The 17,500-nt window shown below is 46.1% G+C and overlaps 1 pseudogene; it reads right to left on the bottom strand.

Annotated features, from left to right (window-relative positions):
- Window positions 1-16,370, bottom strand: part of LOC139657397 (integrin alpha-11-like) — a 24,391-nt pseudogene extending 8,021 nt beyond the window's left edge.
- Between the last annotated feature and the right edge of the window lie 1,130 nt (window positions 16,371-17,500).

Here is a 17,500-nt window from a genome sequence, read left to right as displayed (position 1 = left end):
TTGGAAAAGTGGCAGCCATCTTGATTTTTGCGTGACCAATTTTGGTACTTCTTTCCACTTGTGAAGATTTTCCTGCAAAAATGCAATTAGCTGCTACACTATGTGTCTGTTGTGATGTTTGAAGAAATAGTGAGAAAAAGGAGAGTTTGCTGCCCATAGATGCATTATTACACTACAGTAGATAGTGAAGAATTAGATATGAGTGTAAGTAGATAGGTAGAAAGACAGAGAGGGAGAGAGGTAAAGTAGGTGAGGAGGTGAGGAGGTAGGAAGGGAGATAGGAAGCTGGGAAATTAAAATTCAGTGGGTAGATAGATGGGACTAGTCTATTATCAGTAGTCTAGTATCAGTAGTGTATTATCAATAGTCTATTATCAGTAGTGTATTATCAGTAGTCTAGTATCAGTAGTGTATTATCAATAGTCTATTATCAGTAGTGTATTATCAGTAGTCTAGTATCAGTAGTGTATTATCATTAGTGTATTATCATTAGTGTATTATCAGTAGTGTATTATCAGTAGTGTAGTATCAGTAGTGTATTATCAGTAGTGTATTATCAGTAGTGTATTATCAGTAGTCTAGTATCAGTAGTGTATTATCAATAGTCTATTATCAGTAGTGTATTATCAGTAGTGTATTATCAGTAGTCTAGTATCAGTAGTGTATTATCAGTAGTGTATTATCATTAGTGTATTATCAGTAGTGTATTATCAGTAGTGTATTATCAGTAGTCTAGTATCAGTAGTGTATTATCAGTAGTGTATTATCATTAGTGTATTATCATTAGTGTATTATCAGTAGTGTATTATCAGTAGTCTATTATCAGTAGTCTAGTATCAGTAGTGTATTATCAGTAGTGTATTATCATTAGTGTATTATCAGTAGTGTATTATCAGTAGTGTATTATCCGTAGTGTATTATCCATAGTGTATTATCAGTAGTGTATTATCCATAGTGTATTATCAGTAGTGTATTATCCATAGTGTATTATCAGTAGTGTATTATCAGTAGTCTAGTATCAGTAGTGTATTATCAGTAGTGTATTATCATTAGTGTATTATCAGTAGTGTATTATCAGTAGTGTATTATCCATAGTGCATTATCAGTAGTGTATTATCAGTAGTGTATTATCCATAGTGTATTATCAGTAGTGTATTATCCATAGTGTATTATCCATAGTGTATTATCAGTAGTGTATTATCCGTAGTGTATTATCAGTAGTGTATTATCCGTAGTGTATTATCGGTAGTGTATTATCATTAGTGTATTATCAGTAGTGTATTATCAGTAGTGTATTATCCATAGTGTATTATCCGTAGTGTATTATCAGTAGTGTATTATCCATAGTGTATTATCAGTAGTGTATTATCCGTAGTGTATTATCCGTAGTGTATTATCGGTAGTGTATTATCGGTAGTGTATTATCTATAGTGTATTATCCATAGTGTATTATCGGTAGTGTATTATCCATAGTGTATTATCCGTAGTGTATTATCCATAGTGTATTATCGGTAGTGTATTATCCATAGTGTATTATCCATAGTGTATTATCGGTAGTGTATTATCAGTAGTGTATTATCCATAGTGTATTATCGGTAGTGTATTATCCATAGTGTATTATCGGTAGTGTATTATCCATAGTGTATTATCGGTAGTGTATTATCCGTAGTGTATTATCCATAGTGTATTATCGGTAGTGTATTATCAGTAGTGTATTATCCATAGTGTATTATCAGTAGTGTATTATCCATAGTGTATTATCAGTAGTGTATTATCCGTAGTGTATTATCCGTAGTGTATTATCGGTAGTGTATTATCCGTAGTGTATTATCGGTAGTGTATTATCGGTAGTGTATTATCCGTAGTGTATTATCGGTAGTGTATTATCGGTAGTGTATTATCGGTAGTGTATTATCAGTAGTGTATATTAGTGGTTTATAGGTAGCAGTCTGTTCCAGCAGCACCTACCTGGGCCAAGGATCTCATGAACGGAGCGCTGATGTTACAGCTCCTCTGATTGGCCAGTCTGTCATCAGAGTGGCACTCAATCTGAATGTCTGATTGGTCCTGTGGGGAAAGGGGAGGGGCCTAATTGTATCAGATGTAGATGTTTGTTAAAATGTGCTGTGGACACCATGAGATCCGTTGTGTTTGTTCTGCAGAATATTCAGACACATTCATATTCTTTCATGTTCCATCATATTGAAGTCTGCACAGCTCCCTGGAGGATGAAGCAGCTTGAGCAACACCTGGTTCAGGTTTTAACCCGGTCTGCCTCCCTGAACCTCTGATCTGATCTGATCTGATCTGATCTGATCTTACACCTGATGCTTGTCATTCTGATCTGAGCTGTGATTGGTTAGTTAGTGAGAGAGCTGCTGTTATTAAACCTGGACGAAGCAGTAATCCTGCTCTTTTCTTCAGTCTCCATCTTCCTCCCTCAGCCTCACTGTGGTGTTTCTGCACTGCACTTCACACAGATCACCTGTCAATCACACAGTGTGGGCGGAGCTTGGAGTTTCTCTTCTCTCTGTCTGTTCAGTCATGCTGGCTGTCGCTGCTCATGCTAACACTTCAAAGCTTTATGAGCTGATAAAGGACAGAGAGGCAGTTCTCTAAGTTATTCAAATTAAAATGTCAAAATGTTAAATTCCTTTAAAGATTTAATGGAGCTGTGCTGCTGCAGACAGACAGGTTGCAGCAGCCAGACAGGTTGCAGCAGACAGACAGACAGGTAGCAGAAGACAGGTTGCAGCAGCAGACAGACAGGTAGCAGCAGACAGACAGGTAGCAGCAGACAGACAGAAAGCTAGCAGCAGACAGACAGACAGGTTGCAGCAGACAGACAGGTAGCAGCAGACAGACAGGTAGCAGACAGACAGAGAGACAGGTAGTAGCAGACAGACAGACAGGTAGTAGCAGACAGACAGGTAGCAGCAGACAGACAGACAGGTAGCAGCAGCAGACAGACAGGTAGCAGCAGACAGACAGACAGGTAGCAGCAGACAGACAGACAGGTAGCAGCAGACAGACAGTCAGGTTGCAGCAGACAGACAGGTAGCAGCAGACAGACAGGTAGCAGACAGACAGACAGACAGACAGGTAGCAGCAGACAGACAGACAGGTAGCAGCAGCAGACAGACAGGTAGCAGCAGACAGACAGGTAGCAGCAGACAGACAGACAGGTTGCAGCAGCAGACAGGTTGCAGCAGCAGACAGACAGGTTGCAGCAGACAGACAGACAGGGAGCAGCAGCAGACAGACAGGTAGCAGCAGACAGACAGACAGGTAGCAGCAGACAGACAGGTAGCAGACAGACAGACAGACAGGTAGCAGCAGCAGACAGACAGGTAGCAGCAGTCAGACAGACAGGTAGCAGCAGACAGACAGGTAGCAGACAGACAGACAGACAGGTAGCAGCAGCAGACAGACAGGTAGCAGCAGTCAGACAGACAGGTAGCAGCAGACAGACAGGTAGCAGACAGACAGACAGACAGGTAGCAGCAGCAGACAGACAGGTAGCAGCAAACAGACAGGTAGCAGCAGCAGACAGACAGGTTGCAGCAGACAGACAGGTAGCAGCAGCAGACATACAGGTAGCAGCAGACAGACAGGTAGCAGCAGACAGACAGGTAGCAGACAGACAGACAGACAGACAGGTAGCAGCAGACAGACAGGTAGCAGCAGCAGACAGACAGGTAGCAGACAGACAGGTCACCTTCACGATGAGGCTGGAGAACAGCAGGTTGGGGGAGGTGGAGATGTGGATGGAGGCTCCGTAGGCGTTCTCTCCCTGGTTCTCCAGGCGGGCGAACACCACCAGCCTCCTGCGGCCCGACTCCACCACAGACAGGGGGCGGAGCTCCGCCTCCTGTGGGCGGAGCTCCGCCCCCTGTCTGTGGCGCCGGCACACAGACCAGCCGGACCCCGCCCCCCCGCCGCAGAACTGACTGTGGGAGACAGGAACGGGATCTGGGTCAGACAGGTTCAGTTTCATTTATTAAAGTTTGACAAGGCAGAAAAAAACAGTTTTTAAACAACAAGCCTGAAATGCGTCAGACATTACAGCGATCAACATCATAAGCAGAAGCTTGAAATTAATAACATAAACCCTAAAATAAGTAGGTCATTTAAATAGGTCATTTAAAAAACAATTTAAGAGCACGAGGAATAAAGGAGAGTTCATGTGTTTTGGTTCCCTGCACAGGCGAAGGGAGTGAGCGGGTGCTGAGGCTGCAACCAGAACCCCAGGAGGGGGGAGGAGCTACCATGAGCCTGTTGGTGAGGGTCTGCAGGGCCTCATCACACCTGTCACTCAACGATGGACAATCCTGCAGCATCGCTTCTGCACCCGCTCCGGCTCCTCAGAGAGGCCTTCTGTCCCCAAACTGGGCTGGCACACTGAAGGACTGGACAGATGAAGGTCAGGAAGACCGGCTCTTCTGATCCTTGGCCGTGTCTTTGAGAGCGTAAACTTAACATGGGCGTCCCATGACAAATCAGATGATATCTGAACTCTGAGCAGCTTAAAGGTGGAGACGCTACTGATGTTTTGTCCAGAAATTGTTGGAGGCGGTGGAGAGGGGATGTCCTGTCTCCTGACACTGATTAGCATATCCATGTCACCTTGTCCCCATTCAACCACAGAATCCAAGGCCTTCTGAGCCAGGCCAGGTAGAGACCCCATCAGGAGCTCTGTGACTGTAAGGTCATCGGCATATTTCACAGGGATAACAGAAGGAGGCAGACGTGAATCCAGGCTGTTGATGCAAATAACAAAGAGCAATGGGGACAGTAGCCCCCCCTGGGGACCCCGGCTGGTATTGCACAGGGATCAGACACACAGGAACCCCACTGGACCCTTTGCTCTCTGTCACTCAGATAGCTCCTAACAGTGAGCCAAAGGGGACGTCTGACAGACATGTCAGCCAGTGTATGAAGCGACTGACAGTGCTTTAATGTGTCAAAAGAGAGAAATCAACAAAAACAGCATGAACGTCCATTTTGGGGTTGTCATTGAGTGCTTCGTGCCAGCATTGCAGGATCTGGATCAGAGCAGTGACAGTTGATCTATTAGCCATAAACCCATGTTGTGATGGAGCAATTTTGGAATTTGTGTCCTCCAGAAGGGCATCCCTTAGGAAGGACCCCTTCATACACTCTGCCAACACAACTGACTAAAGAAATTTGATGGTAGTCAGCTGGAAAGCTGGGCTTTGCTTTTTTGGGAACAGCTTTGACCAAGGCTTCTTTCCATTGATTTGGGAAAATATTGTGTTGGATACATGTATTAAAGACATCACATAACGCAGGCGCCAAATCTTCATGAAAAGTCTTTAATACCCAAGAGGGAATGCAGTCAGGTCCGGCTGCCTTCCTCGCATTGACTTTGTTGAGTCTAGCTTTAACCTTAGCCCGACCTTTAGCCCAATGCTCAGGAGAGGTATGGCACCACTTGCCAGCTTGTGAGTAACATCCGCCTCAGATGGGACAGAACGGTCCACTTGGTCCCATACTGAAGCAAAATGCTTGGCCAGAGTGTCACAGTCACACTGTAAGATGTTGGGGTCTTGTGGTACCACAGCTGGCCCATCATCATCCATCCCCATAAGTGCTTTAACAGACTTGAACCACTGGACCGCAGCTCCTCCACCTCATTCTTGTCTTGCTGTTTGGCACTCTTGATTTTTTTGACAATAGTTGATTGCAGATTTCTGTAGGCAGTTTTGTCGCCAGAGCAAAACACATGCTGTCTCTCTTTTATCAGATTTTTAATTTGCACAGTCATCCAGGGCTTGTCATTGTTAATAATTGAGACTCTCTTTAGTGGGATAGCTTTATTCAAGATGGACCCAATAGTGGAAGTGAAGGCCATAACCTTAACCTCAGGGTCAGTGGCCTCATGAATGGGGGAAAAATCAGTAGTGTTCATAAGAAGACCCAGCTGCCTCATTGCCTCAGGTGAGCGTTTCATGTACTGTGGGCTTGGAGGGCCATGTGTCAGCATTCCACATGATGGTTGATGGTCAGAAGAGCCAACAGGGGGCCTAACCCTAACCCTAACCCTAACCCTAACCCTAACCCTAACCCTAACCCTAACCCTAACCCTAACCCTCATACATGGAAGAAATGTTGGTCAAAATTGAATCAAGTTGACCGGCCACAACTTGTTTCAGTCCATGTCTGATGCAGATGGTTTCAGACTTGTACCTATTCGTGTCCCCAAGAATGACAACTGCAGCATGCGGTAATTGCGTTCAGTGTTGCCAAGGCAACGATCCAGACACTGTGTGATTAGTGTGTTTGGTTTGGCAGTCGCTGAAGAGCTCGGAGGAATATACAGCACAGCAGCCATGATGAAACTTAGCCCACGAGGAAGACCTTTACGGACCAACCAAACCCATAAGGCTTCATACTCATCTTCCTCAGACAGACAGACAGACAGGTTGCAGCAGACAGACAGACAGGTGAAGCTGCTCCCTCACCTGAGCTCCAGCAGGTCTGTGTGGCTCTGCAGGACCAGGTCTGGGACGCAGATCTCCTCCTGCTCACAGCCGTTCCAGAAGGGAAGCTACGGCAAGAGAGAAGGGTCAGTTCAGTCTGACAGACAGACAGACAGACAGACAGAGAGACAGACAGGCAGACAGAGAGACAGACAGGCAGACAGAGAGACAGACAGAGAGACAAACAGACAGACAGAGAGACAAACAGACAGACAGTCAGACAGGTTGCAGACAGACAGACAGACAGACAGACAGACAGACAGACAGACAGACAGACAGAGAGACAAACAGACAGACAGTCAGACAGGTTGCAGACAGACAGACAGACAGAGAGACAGACAGACAGACAGACAGACAGACAGACAGACAGAGAGACAAACAGACAGACAGTCAGACAGGTTGCAGACAGACAGACAGACAGACAGACAGACAGAGAGACAGACAGTCAGACAGTCAGACAGACAGACAGAGAGACAGACAGAGAGACAGACAGGCAGACAGAGAGACAGACAGACAGAGAGACAAACAGACAGACAGTCAGACAGGTTGCAGACAGACAGACAGACAGAGAGACAAACAGACAGACAGTCAGACAGGTTGCAGACAGAGAGACAGACAGACAGACAGACAGACAGACAGAGAGACAGACAGAGAGACAGACAGGCAGACAGAGAGACAGACAGACAGACAGAAAGTCAGACTGACAGGTTGCAGACAGACAGACTGATGTATCTGTGGGGTTGATAGGGTTATTGATCAGTACCGATCACTGTGTTTACCCCCCGCCTGATTGTGGTGTGACATCATTTTAAAATGGATTTTGTTTTCACAGTGGAGAGAGACATGAGGTGACATGTGACAACCCGTGACATCACAGTCACATGACACACGCCTCGGTCCGCTCTGATGGTCCTTTCATGTTGGATATAAACAGGTCACAGGTTGTGGATGCGATGCGTTCAGGCGTTCTCTGTGAATGTGAGCGTCCTGACCTCGGTCCTGAAGCGGCTCGGCCGGTCCGGGTCCAGCACCGGACCGTCGTCTGGGTTCTGCAGCCCCGTCTCCATGACGACCACTATGGGACGGCCGTAATCTGTCGTCTCCTGCTGGGACCAGGGAGACGGTCAGCCACGCTGTGTGTGTGTGTGTGTGTGTGTGAGTGTGTGTGTGTGTGTGAGTGTGTGTGAGTGTGTGTGTGAGTGTGTGTGTGTGTGTGTGTGTGAGTGTGTGTGTGAGTGTGTGTGTGTGTGAGTGTGTTATTGACAGGCTGTGTTCAGCGTCTTGCTCATGGACACCTCAGCAGTAGTGGCTGAGGGATTCAAACCCCTGACCTTTCGGTTATGGGACGGCGGCCAGATACCCACGAAGAAGAAAAATAAAACAAACTGAATGGAGGGAGAGATGACATCATCACTACGACTTCAACAGCTAAGTGTTTTGGGGTGGATTTTTCCTTTACTCCTAGTTATACTCTGCACTAAAGATTGAAAGTATTGATCCAGTATTTATCGATCGGTCTGACCTGGACGGAGAAGCCGAGGCGTTCGCAGCGCTGAGCTCCGACCCGCAGAGAGAAACTCCGGACCGGATCCGCTCTGTCCGACTGATCCAGGATCGCTCTGGGAGGGAAACGCCGCTCATCCAACAGCAGACTGTACCACACACCTGGGGGGGGGGGGGGGGGGGGGGGGGGGGGGGGGGGGGGGGCAACAGACTGATATATAAACAGTGTGATGAGAGAGAGAGAGACAACAGACAGTCGACTGTATCAGTTTACACATAGAGAGGCGGCCATCTTGGAGGTCCTGTGGGAGATTTTGACCTGCATGAATGTTTAATTAGTATGATATCCAGTATACAGGGATGTTGATGATTATAGCTAACAAGCATATGATGTCAGTGTTTTTAATGAGAAGTATATTGACACCATTTTTGATTGTGTACATATTTCTAGATTAGAACTTTTTATTGAATGTTTGAGGTTATGAGAACACCATTATTTTATCAGAATTTAAGGTCACGTTAACATCATTATTTGATTATGTACGTATTTCTAGGGTAGAGCTTTTATATTGAATGTGTGAAATCACAACACCTGTATTTTTATCAGAATTTGAGGTTACATTGACACCAAGCAGAAGTAGCAATTAAAAATAATGATGTATTATGATGAAGGAAAGTTAGGGGAGTTATTGAAGGAGGTATCTGTTATTAAACCCCACAAAAGGTGGGGCGTATTAAAGAATATAAAAGGATGTATAAACAGAAATCAAGTTAGTTAAATCATGATCCAACTCGGTTTACGTGTGCTCGTTTTGATTTTTCAGTAAACCTATTTCATATTGAACTCTACTGCACTTGTTTGAATTATTGGAATACAGTATTTGAGAATTGTGGCAGAGGACCTGAGGACATCTGGCCCATCTGAAGGTTTTTTCCTCCCAGTCCTCAGCTGTTTCTGACTGAACTGATCTGATCATTTCATCACTGATCCATCTGATTGATTTAGTGTTTAGATGTCAGCTAGTTAGCTAGCAGAGATGTGGACTCCAGTCACTGTGACTCGGACTCCAGTCGACTCGAGTCGCTGTTTGATGACTTGCAACTTGACTTGACAGAAAATAAATGACTTGAGACCAATTTGGACTTGGAAGTTAAAGACTCGTGACTTGACTTGAGACACGATGACTCGAATGACTCGTTTGTGTTCATTTTATGTTTTCAGTTAAATATTGAATATAAAATATTAAAATGTTCAATGTTGTCGATGTTCACATTAGTGTCTGTAGTGTGACGTGACCCGGTGTGCGAGCGCACACTGGGAATGGCCTCGTCCTGATTGGACGACGAACCTGTCAGTCAAGCTCCTCGCTACCTGATGATTTTTTCAACACGAAGCTCTTGTTAGTCGTCACATCCTCCCGCTCTAGACTGTTTGGTATTTCACGCTCTATGATCAGATCTTCATACGCTCTATGGATCAGATCAGATCATCATCAGCACTTTCAGATTCAAAAATGTCACATGTGAAGGAAAAAGGTGAACTGCTGAATGAAGACCTTTTCATCAAAGACTTCTGACAGCCAGACTACAACAAACTCTGTTCCTCATCTGAAGACTCGTTCAGATCGGTGAGAGTCTGTGAGGCCGATGTTAGCTAACGTTAGCGTTAGCCACATACAATCTGTTCTCTCACAGCTCTGTAGCTAGCTAACGTAAAAAAAAAAAAGTGACTTGACTTGGACTTGACTTGCCTTAACTAAGGACTCGACTCGACTTGAACTGACATAACCTGTGACTTGACTTGTCTTCACTTGACTTGACTTGCCCAAGAAAAAATGACTTGGGACTTGCTTGAGACTTGGACCAAATGACTTGTGTCACATGTCTGTTTGCTAGCTAACCATAGCATCTGGTCAGCTGACCATCACTGTCTTGTTAACACATCTGATTAGCACACTAGCTACGTAGCTAGTAGCAGCTAGCGTTAGCATGTTGACATTAACATCAGTGTGTTTGCTGGCTAGTTAGCTAGCTAACAGTTTGTTCAGGTTAACTGAGCTGACTCTTCTCAAGCTCCAACTCTTCATGTTTTGGAGTAGAGACTAGGGCTAAAGACAAGACAGTTTACTGTGTCACAGGAACCTACATTGGAAACAAATCCACCTTATCACACTATTCACTTTTACTGAGAACGTTACTGAATGGATCTACAGCCACACCACAACAAGCTGACTCAGCTGCTTCACACACATTTACACTTTATTCACTAACACACAGTTCACACTGTTCCTCCATCATGGAGACACTGATGGAGATTTGTGATGAAACTGATCAGACATATCGGCTGTATGGGCAGCAATCAGCTGATTTATTGTAAACTCAGTCCAGTTAAAATACATGAAGAACCAAACAGCTGATGCCATTTTCTAAAATAATTTTCCATGGTTGTGTTTGATTCTTCTGTCACATGCCGGTCTTCATGCTGTGACTCACACTGAGACTGACTGAGCTCATTCTCATGTTTAAATGAAGTCGGCTTGTGATTTATGAGCCGAGGTCAGCTGCTGTGACACAGAAACGACACGTCAGCAGTTTTACTAACGATCTGAACGTAAAGAAAATAAATCTGATGAGGCTTCTGATTTAATCAATAAACTGCTGTCTTCTAGTTTAAAAACTGTAGACAAACACAGTCTGTTGTCTGCGTTTGAATTTGTGTGTGTGTGTGTGTGTGTGTGTGTGTGTGTGTGTGTGTGTGTGTGTGTGTGAACTCCTGTGTCTAATCCAGTCCAGATGGGGAAAGATGAGAAGTTGATGGAGAGAAAGAGCGGAAGGTATGAAGGGAGGGGGGGGGGGGGGGGGGGGGGGGGGGGTTAGCATGTCAGAGCTTTCCGTCCGCCCGGCCACATCTGAACCCAATTAGTCTGAGAGACACAGAGACACGACAGCAAGGCTGCAGCGAGGGAGAGACCGGGACAGAGACCGGGACAGAGACCGGGACAGAGACCGGGAGAGAGACCGGGACAGAGACCGGGACAGAGACCGGGAGAGAGACCGGGAGAGAGACCGGGACAGAGACCGGGACAGAGACCGGGACAGAGATCGGGAGAGAGACCGGGACAGAGACCGGGACAGAGACCGGGACAGAGACCGGGACAGAGACCGGGAGAGAGACCGGGAGAGAGACCGGACAGAGACCGGGACAGAGATCGGGAGAGAGACCGGGACAGAGACCGGGACAGAGACCGGGACAGAGATCGGGAGAGAGACCGGGAGAGAGACCGGGACAGACAGTTAAAACATCTGGACGCTCAGATCCACCCGGCAGATCAGGACAGGATGGAAAATCAAACACACCCACAGCGAGCTGAAGGATCTGATTCTCTTTCCTTCATTTATCCTGCAGCTTGATGGAGCTGCAGGATCTGATTCAGATCTGATTCGGGATCTGATTCGGGATCTGATTCGGGATCTGATTCGGGATCTGTCTCGGGATCTGTCTCAGGATCTGATTCGGGATCTGATTCGGGATCTGATTCGGGATCTGTCTCGGGATCTGTCTCAGGATCTGATTCGGGATCTGTCTCGGTATCTATCTCAGGATCTGTCTCGGGATCTGTCTCGGGATCTGTCTCGGGATCTGATTCAGGATCTGTCTCGGGATCTGTCTCAGGATCTGTCTCGGGATCTGTCTCAGGATCTGTCTCTGCTCATACGTACCGATGTCCTGGTCTTCCCTGGCGGTGGCCTGGAGGCTCAGGCAGACGGTGGCGGACATGCAGGTGACCTCCTTCCCCCCCGCCGACAGTCTCTGTTGAAGACGTTCACCTTCTCGGGTTCAAAGGGTCAACTGGGCCTGAATCCGCACCACACCCCGAGACCTGAGGAGACAGGACGGCATCAGGACGGGGTGTGTGTGTGTGTGTGTGTGTGTGTGTGTGTGTGTGTGTGTGTGTGTGTGTGTGTGTGTGTGTGTGTGTGTGTCTGACCAGATGATGGCCACAGCTCCCAGTGCTCCCACTGCCAGGTCCACCAGTCCGTCTGCGTTAACGTCCAAAACACCATGAAGACTCCGACCGAAATACTGAAGACCTGCAGAGAGACCGGCTGCAGACAGTCTCTGGAGAGAGAGAGAGAGAGAGAGAGAGAGAGAGAGAGAGGAGGGAGAGAGAGAGAGAGAGAGAGAGGAGGGAGAGAGAGAGAGAGAGGAGGGAGAGAGAGAGAGAGAGAGAGACAGAGAGAGGAGAGAGAGGGAGAGAGAGAGAGAGGAGAGAGAGGGAGAGAGAGAGAGAGGAGAGAGAGGGAGAGAGAGGGAGAGAGAGAGAGGAGAGAGAGGGAGAGAGAGGAGAGAGAGAGAGAGAGGGAGAGAGGAGGGAGAGAGAGAAGAGGGAGAGAGAGAGAGGAGGGAGAGAGACAGAGAGAGACAGAGAGAGGAGAGAGAGGGAGAGAGAGAGAGAGGAGAGAGAGGGAGAGAGAGGAGAGAGAGAGAGAGAGAGAGAGAGAGAGACAGAGAGAGGAGAGAGAGGGAGAGAGAGAGAGAGGAGAGAGAGGGAGAGAGAGGAGAGAGAGAGAGGAGAGAGAGGGAGAGAGAGGAGAGAGAGAGAGAGAGGGAGAGAGGAGGGAGAGAGAGAAGAGGGAGAGAGAGAGAGGAGGGAGAGAGACAGAGAGAGACAGAGAGAGGAGAGAGAGGGAGAGAGAGAGAGAGGAGAGAGAGGGAGAGAGAGGAGAGAGAGAGAGAGAGAGAGAGAGAGAGGAGAGAGAGGAGAGAGAGAGAGAGAGGGGAGAGAGAGAGAGAGAGAGAGAGAGAGGTAGACAGAGAGAGGTAGACAGAGAGAGAGGAGGGAGAGAGAGGAGAGAGAGAGAGAGGTAGACAGAGAGAGAGGAGGGAGAGAGAGGAGAGAGAGAGGGAGTATAAATAATATTTTCGGTTGCTGCCTGGTTTGTTGGATCTGGATTAATTCCTCTGCTTCACTTCCTTATAGAAACTCCTTCCTGCTTCCTGCCTTCAGACCAAACCCATGAGTTTCCCATGAGCCTCCAGGAGCAGAAGATGAGGACAGATAAATGTTTTTCCTATCTGTTCAGAAAAAATAAAACCAGATTAGAGGAAATTTTACCTTTGTTGGATTCTCGCTCTGTGTGTGAAGTGAACAGAACAACCAGAACCCGAACTATGAGAAAACTTTGTGATCCACGAGTCACCAGAAGTCCCTTCATCTCCTCCAGAGCTGAGAAACTCAACAAACTCAACAAACTTCTCTGTCATCAGCTGCCAAGAGCCAATCAGATTTCTCACTTGTTTCCGTACCGATGTGATTTCATTTCAGCCTGCCTGCCAAGTGCAAAACGGACTACAGCCATTCACACTTTATTTTTGGCTAATGCTACCCCTAAGTAACAGTAGCTGGCTAGCTGTGTTAAAGCTCCATATTCTCCACTTCTACGTGTTTTATTTAGTGTCTTTCTGTCCATTCAAAGCTGTGTGTGTGGTGTCATGAACCAAAAACACTCTCAATCCATTTCTCCACGTTCATTTTCCAGCATCTCTCTGAGCCTTACCAAGAACAGGCCGTTTCTGTCTCCCTGTCTTTAAGGCTCATTAATATTAACGACCCTCCGTTCCCATCGGCTAACCGTTTCCAGAGTGAAACGTGAGACGCCGCGGCCCGGCGGCTACAGGTAGGGAAAACTCTCCGGTAATAAACAACGACAACCGCTCAACCGCTTTGAAAAAAACACACAAAATGATAATGAGCGAACCTTTGTGACGTCACAAAGTTACGGAAGTCCAAACGGCTCGTTTAGAGGCTCGCTGCACTAATATGGATTGTGTGGATTTAGTTTTGATCCTTTCACCATGTTTAGATAGACCATCCAACTCCTTTATCACCACAGAGGAGGGAGGAGTCCTGCTGCACACCATGTGACCTTTCACTTGTTAAAGCAGCGTCACATTGTGAAAGGCAACACCAAAGTCCATAATCTGTTCAAAACTTTGTCACTGCAGACTGGAGCCCCACCCCCAGAACATATAGCCCCACCCACAGAGCCTATATCCCCACCCACAGAACCTATAGCCCCACCCACAGAACCTATATCCCCACCCACAGAACCTATATCCCCACCCACAGAACCTATAGCCCCGCCCACAGAACATATAGCCCCACCCACAGAGCCCATATCCCCGCCCACAGAACCTATAGCCCCGCCCACATAGCATATAGCCCCACCCACAGAGCCTATAGCCCACCCACAATCAGTCAGAATCGAGTGACACATCAACCAAGTCTGTTGCAATGTGAACGCATTAAGGCAACTTTTTAGCACTGTTGCCCATCAGGTTTTGCATATTTGCTGGACTTGAGAATGCCTTACCAAGTGTATGTTAGCATTAATGTTGTAGTCGTGAGCTATTATTGGTAATATGATTTGATTTAAGCAATTTGATTGAAGTGCCAATAATGACGGTAAAGCTCACCCTCGAGTGTAATATTGCGATTATAAAATGGTTACCAACAAAATAAAATATATAATCCAAATGTATTCATATTGTGGGGCAATTCATGGGGTCTGACTAATAACTGGAAAACAATCAGTCAGGTCAGTAGACTCCTATGTAATGGAACCTAGTTTACTGCTCCAGCAAGTAGGCGGAGCCTTAGTAACGACCTGCAACAGGTGATTTCTGTCCCTGTTGAGTCAGCAGCCAACTGGAGCTAATGCTTTCTAGAGATCGTGGGATTTCCCAAACTGAATAAAAACCACACATATAAACACAAAACTGCCTCGCTAGCTCAATCTTGTTGTAACTAAGATATCTGCTGAAAAAAATAATTTTTCCATGGACAGATTTAGCTGCTACGTCTGTGAACTTCACATGTATTTTTAAGCTAGTAGCGCCGTGTCACCGACTCACCGGACAGCTGATGGAGGAGGCAGAGCGTCTGGAACATCAAGGCTGAACAGAGTTAGCGTAGCGTTATATTTAAATATATTGTATGATAATATGGCGGAGTAATATTTTTAGTGATGAGCACGGCTAGGTGTGCTGTCATGCTGATTTGATCACGTTCTAAATGTCTAGTTGACCAATCAGATTGCTTGGTCGGAACTACCTGTTGTATAATATTCATTGTTATAGTTACAGGTTGCTTTTCAAAACTTCACCAAAACTAATTCCTGTGTATTTGTTAGATTGGTGCTTGAACTGATTCTCTGTTACCTGTCTGTATTGGTGTTGGATGGTGTTGTCCTGGCCATAGAAGACCCCTGGTGGTCGTCCTCCAGCGGCGCTCCCACCACCAGCTCCCTGAACCCGTCTCCGTTCATGTCGGGTATCTGGGCCAACGCCGAACCCAGCCGCGAGTTCTGAGAGCGGTCAGAGACCTCCAGCGCTCCCTGGAGGATGAATGAACTCTGGAGAGAGATCAGTTCAGTTCAGTTCAGTTTGGTTTGGTTTCCCTTTCACTACTTGCGGTGTGACGGTGTAGATGTAGACCACCTGCTGTGTGACGGTGTAGATGTAGACCACCTGCTGTGTGACGGTGTAGATGTAGACCACCTGCTGTGTGACGGTGTAGATGTAGACTACCTGCGGTGTGACGGTGTAGATGTAGACCACCTGCTGTGTGACGGTGTAGATGTAGACCACCTGCTGTGTGACGGTGTAGATGTAGACTACCTGCAGTGTGACGGTGTAGATGTAGACCACCTGCTGTGTGACGGTGTAGATGTAGACCACCTGCTGTGTGACGGTGTAGATGTAGACTACCTGCGGCGTGACGGTGTAGATGTAGACCCGCCCCCTCTCCCAGCCCTGGCTGTAGAACATGGGTGCTGCCACCAGCAGGATGTCGGTCTGTCCGTCTCCGTCTACGTCCATGGAACACAACTCGCTGCCGAAATACGACCCGATCTGGAACAGAACAGAATAGAAAGAAAATAAATCAAATATAATATAACAAAATAGAATAAAGAGTAAACTAGAAGAGAAGAGAATATTCTCTTTCCTTCTTTCTCTCTCTGCCTCTCTCTCTTTTCTATAAACCAGTAGTCTGTCCCAGTAGTTGGTCCTGGTTTTACTGGGAGTCCGTTGCCGGGGGCAACAGTCTGGATCGTCATGCAGATGGCCATGTGTCCCACATGTGTGGACACACACACTGGAGTAATACCTACATGCTTGTGTGTGTGTGTGTGTGTGTGTGTGTGTGTGAGACCTGCTGTCCCAGCAGCCCCTGCAGGATGTCAGGTTCCCGGTGTTCCTCAGCGTGAAGACGATCACCTTCCCGGTGTGGTTGAACCTCGGAGCTCCAGAGACGAAGAGCTGAGCGCCGCCAGATGAGACCACCGAGCCCACCGAGTAACCTGAGGCAGAAACCAGGCAGAAACCAGGCAAAAACCAGGCAAAAACCAGTCAGAAACCATCAGAAACCAGTCAGAAACCAGACAGAAACCATCAGAAACCAGACAGAAACCAGACAGAAACCATCAGAAACCAGGCAGAAACCAGGCAGAAACCATCAGAAACCAGACAGAAACCATCAGAAACCATCAGAAACCAGCCAGACACCATCAGAAACCAGACAGAAACCAGACAGAAACCATCAGAAACCAGGCAGAAACCAGACAGAAACCATCAGAAACCAGACAGAAACCATCAGAAACCATCAGAAACCAGCCAGACACCATCAGAAACCAGACAGAAACCAGACAGAAACCATCAGAAACCAGGCAGAAACCAGTCAGAAACCATCAGAAACCAGTCAGAAAGCAATCAGAAACCATCAGAAACCAGTCAGAAACCAGGAAGAAACCAGGAAGAAACTAACCAGTAACCAGCCAGTTAGACTGACACACCCAGTATTTATTTATTTATTTATTTTTTACATTTTTATTGAAAGCATTTCAAGCTAAAGCAAGCATAATAATAATGATAATAATAATACCATAAACTTTATTTGTATATCACTTTTTAAAACATTTATAAAGGGCTTTCAAAATCAAACATTCAAACAAACTGAAAAGAAGAAGCCAGCTAAAGTCACATCAATACAATAAAATACACATCAAAGCAAGTCTATAGAAATAGGTTTAACCATACCAAGTTCTATATTGTGCCCATATTTCTATTAATTTTGTGGTCTGTAAACTGGTCTTGTGTTAATTATTCTGTGAAATTGCCCTAATTATTTTATTAATTTTTCTTTCTTTCTTTATTGTTCACACTTACATATTGTAAAGTGTTTTGTACTTTGTGCTTTATAAATAAAGGTTATTATGATTATTATAGCCACAGTCACTACTGCTACTATTGCTAATAATACTACTGCTACAACTTTCACTACTACTACTACTGCAGCTGCTACTACTACTACTACCGGTACTACTACTGGTATTACTACTACTACTACTACTGGTATTACTACTACTACTACTACCGGTACTACTACTGGTATTACTACTACTACTACTACTGGTATTACTACTACTACTAC

Source organism: Centroberyx affinis, unplaced genomic scaffold, assembly GCF_046629955.1.
Source record: "Centroberyx affinis isolate AG114_WGS23_722 - 3 ecotype Tasmania unplaced genomic scaffold, CSIRO-AGI_Caff_v1 ptg002677l_1, whole genome shotgun sequence".
Taxonomy (NCBI): domain Eukaryota; kingdom Metazoa; phylum Chordata; class Actinopteri; order Beryciformes; family Berycidae; genus Centroberyx; species Centroberyx affinis.
The sequence above is the reverse complement of the archived record's forward strand: the minus strand, read 5'-3'. Positions and strand labels throughout refer to the sequence as shown.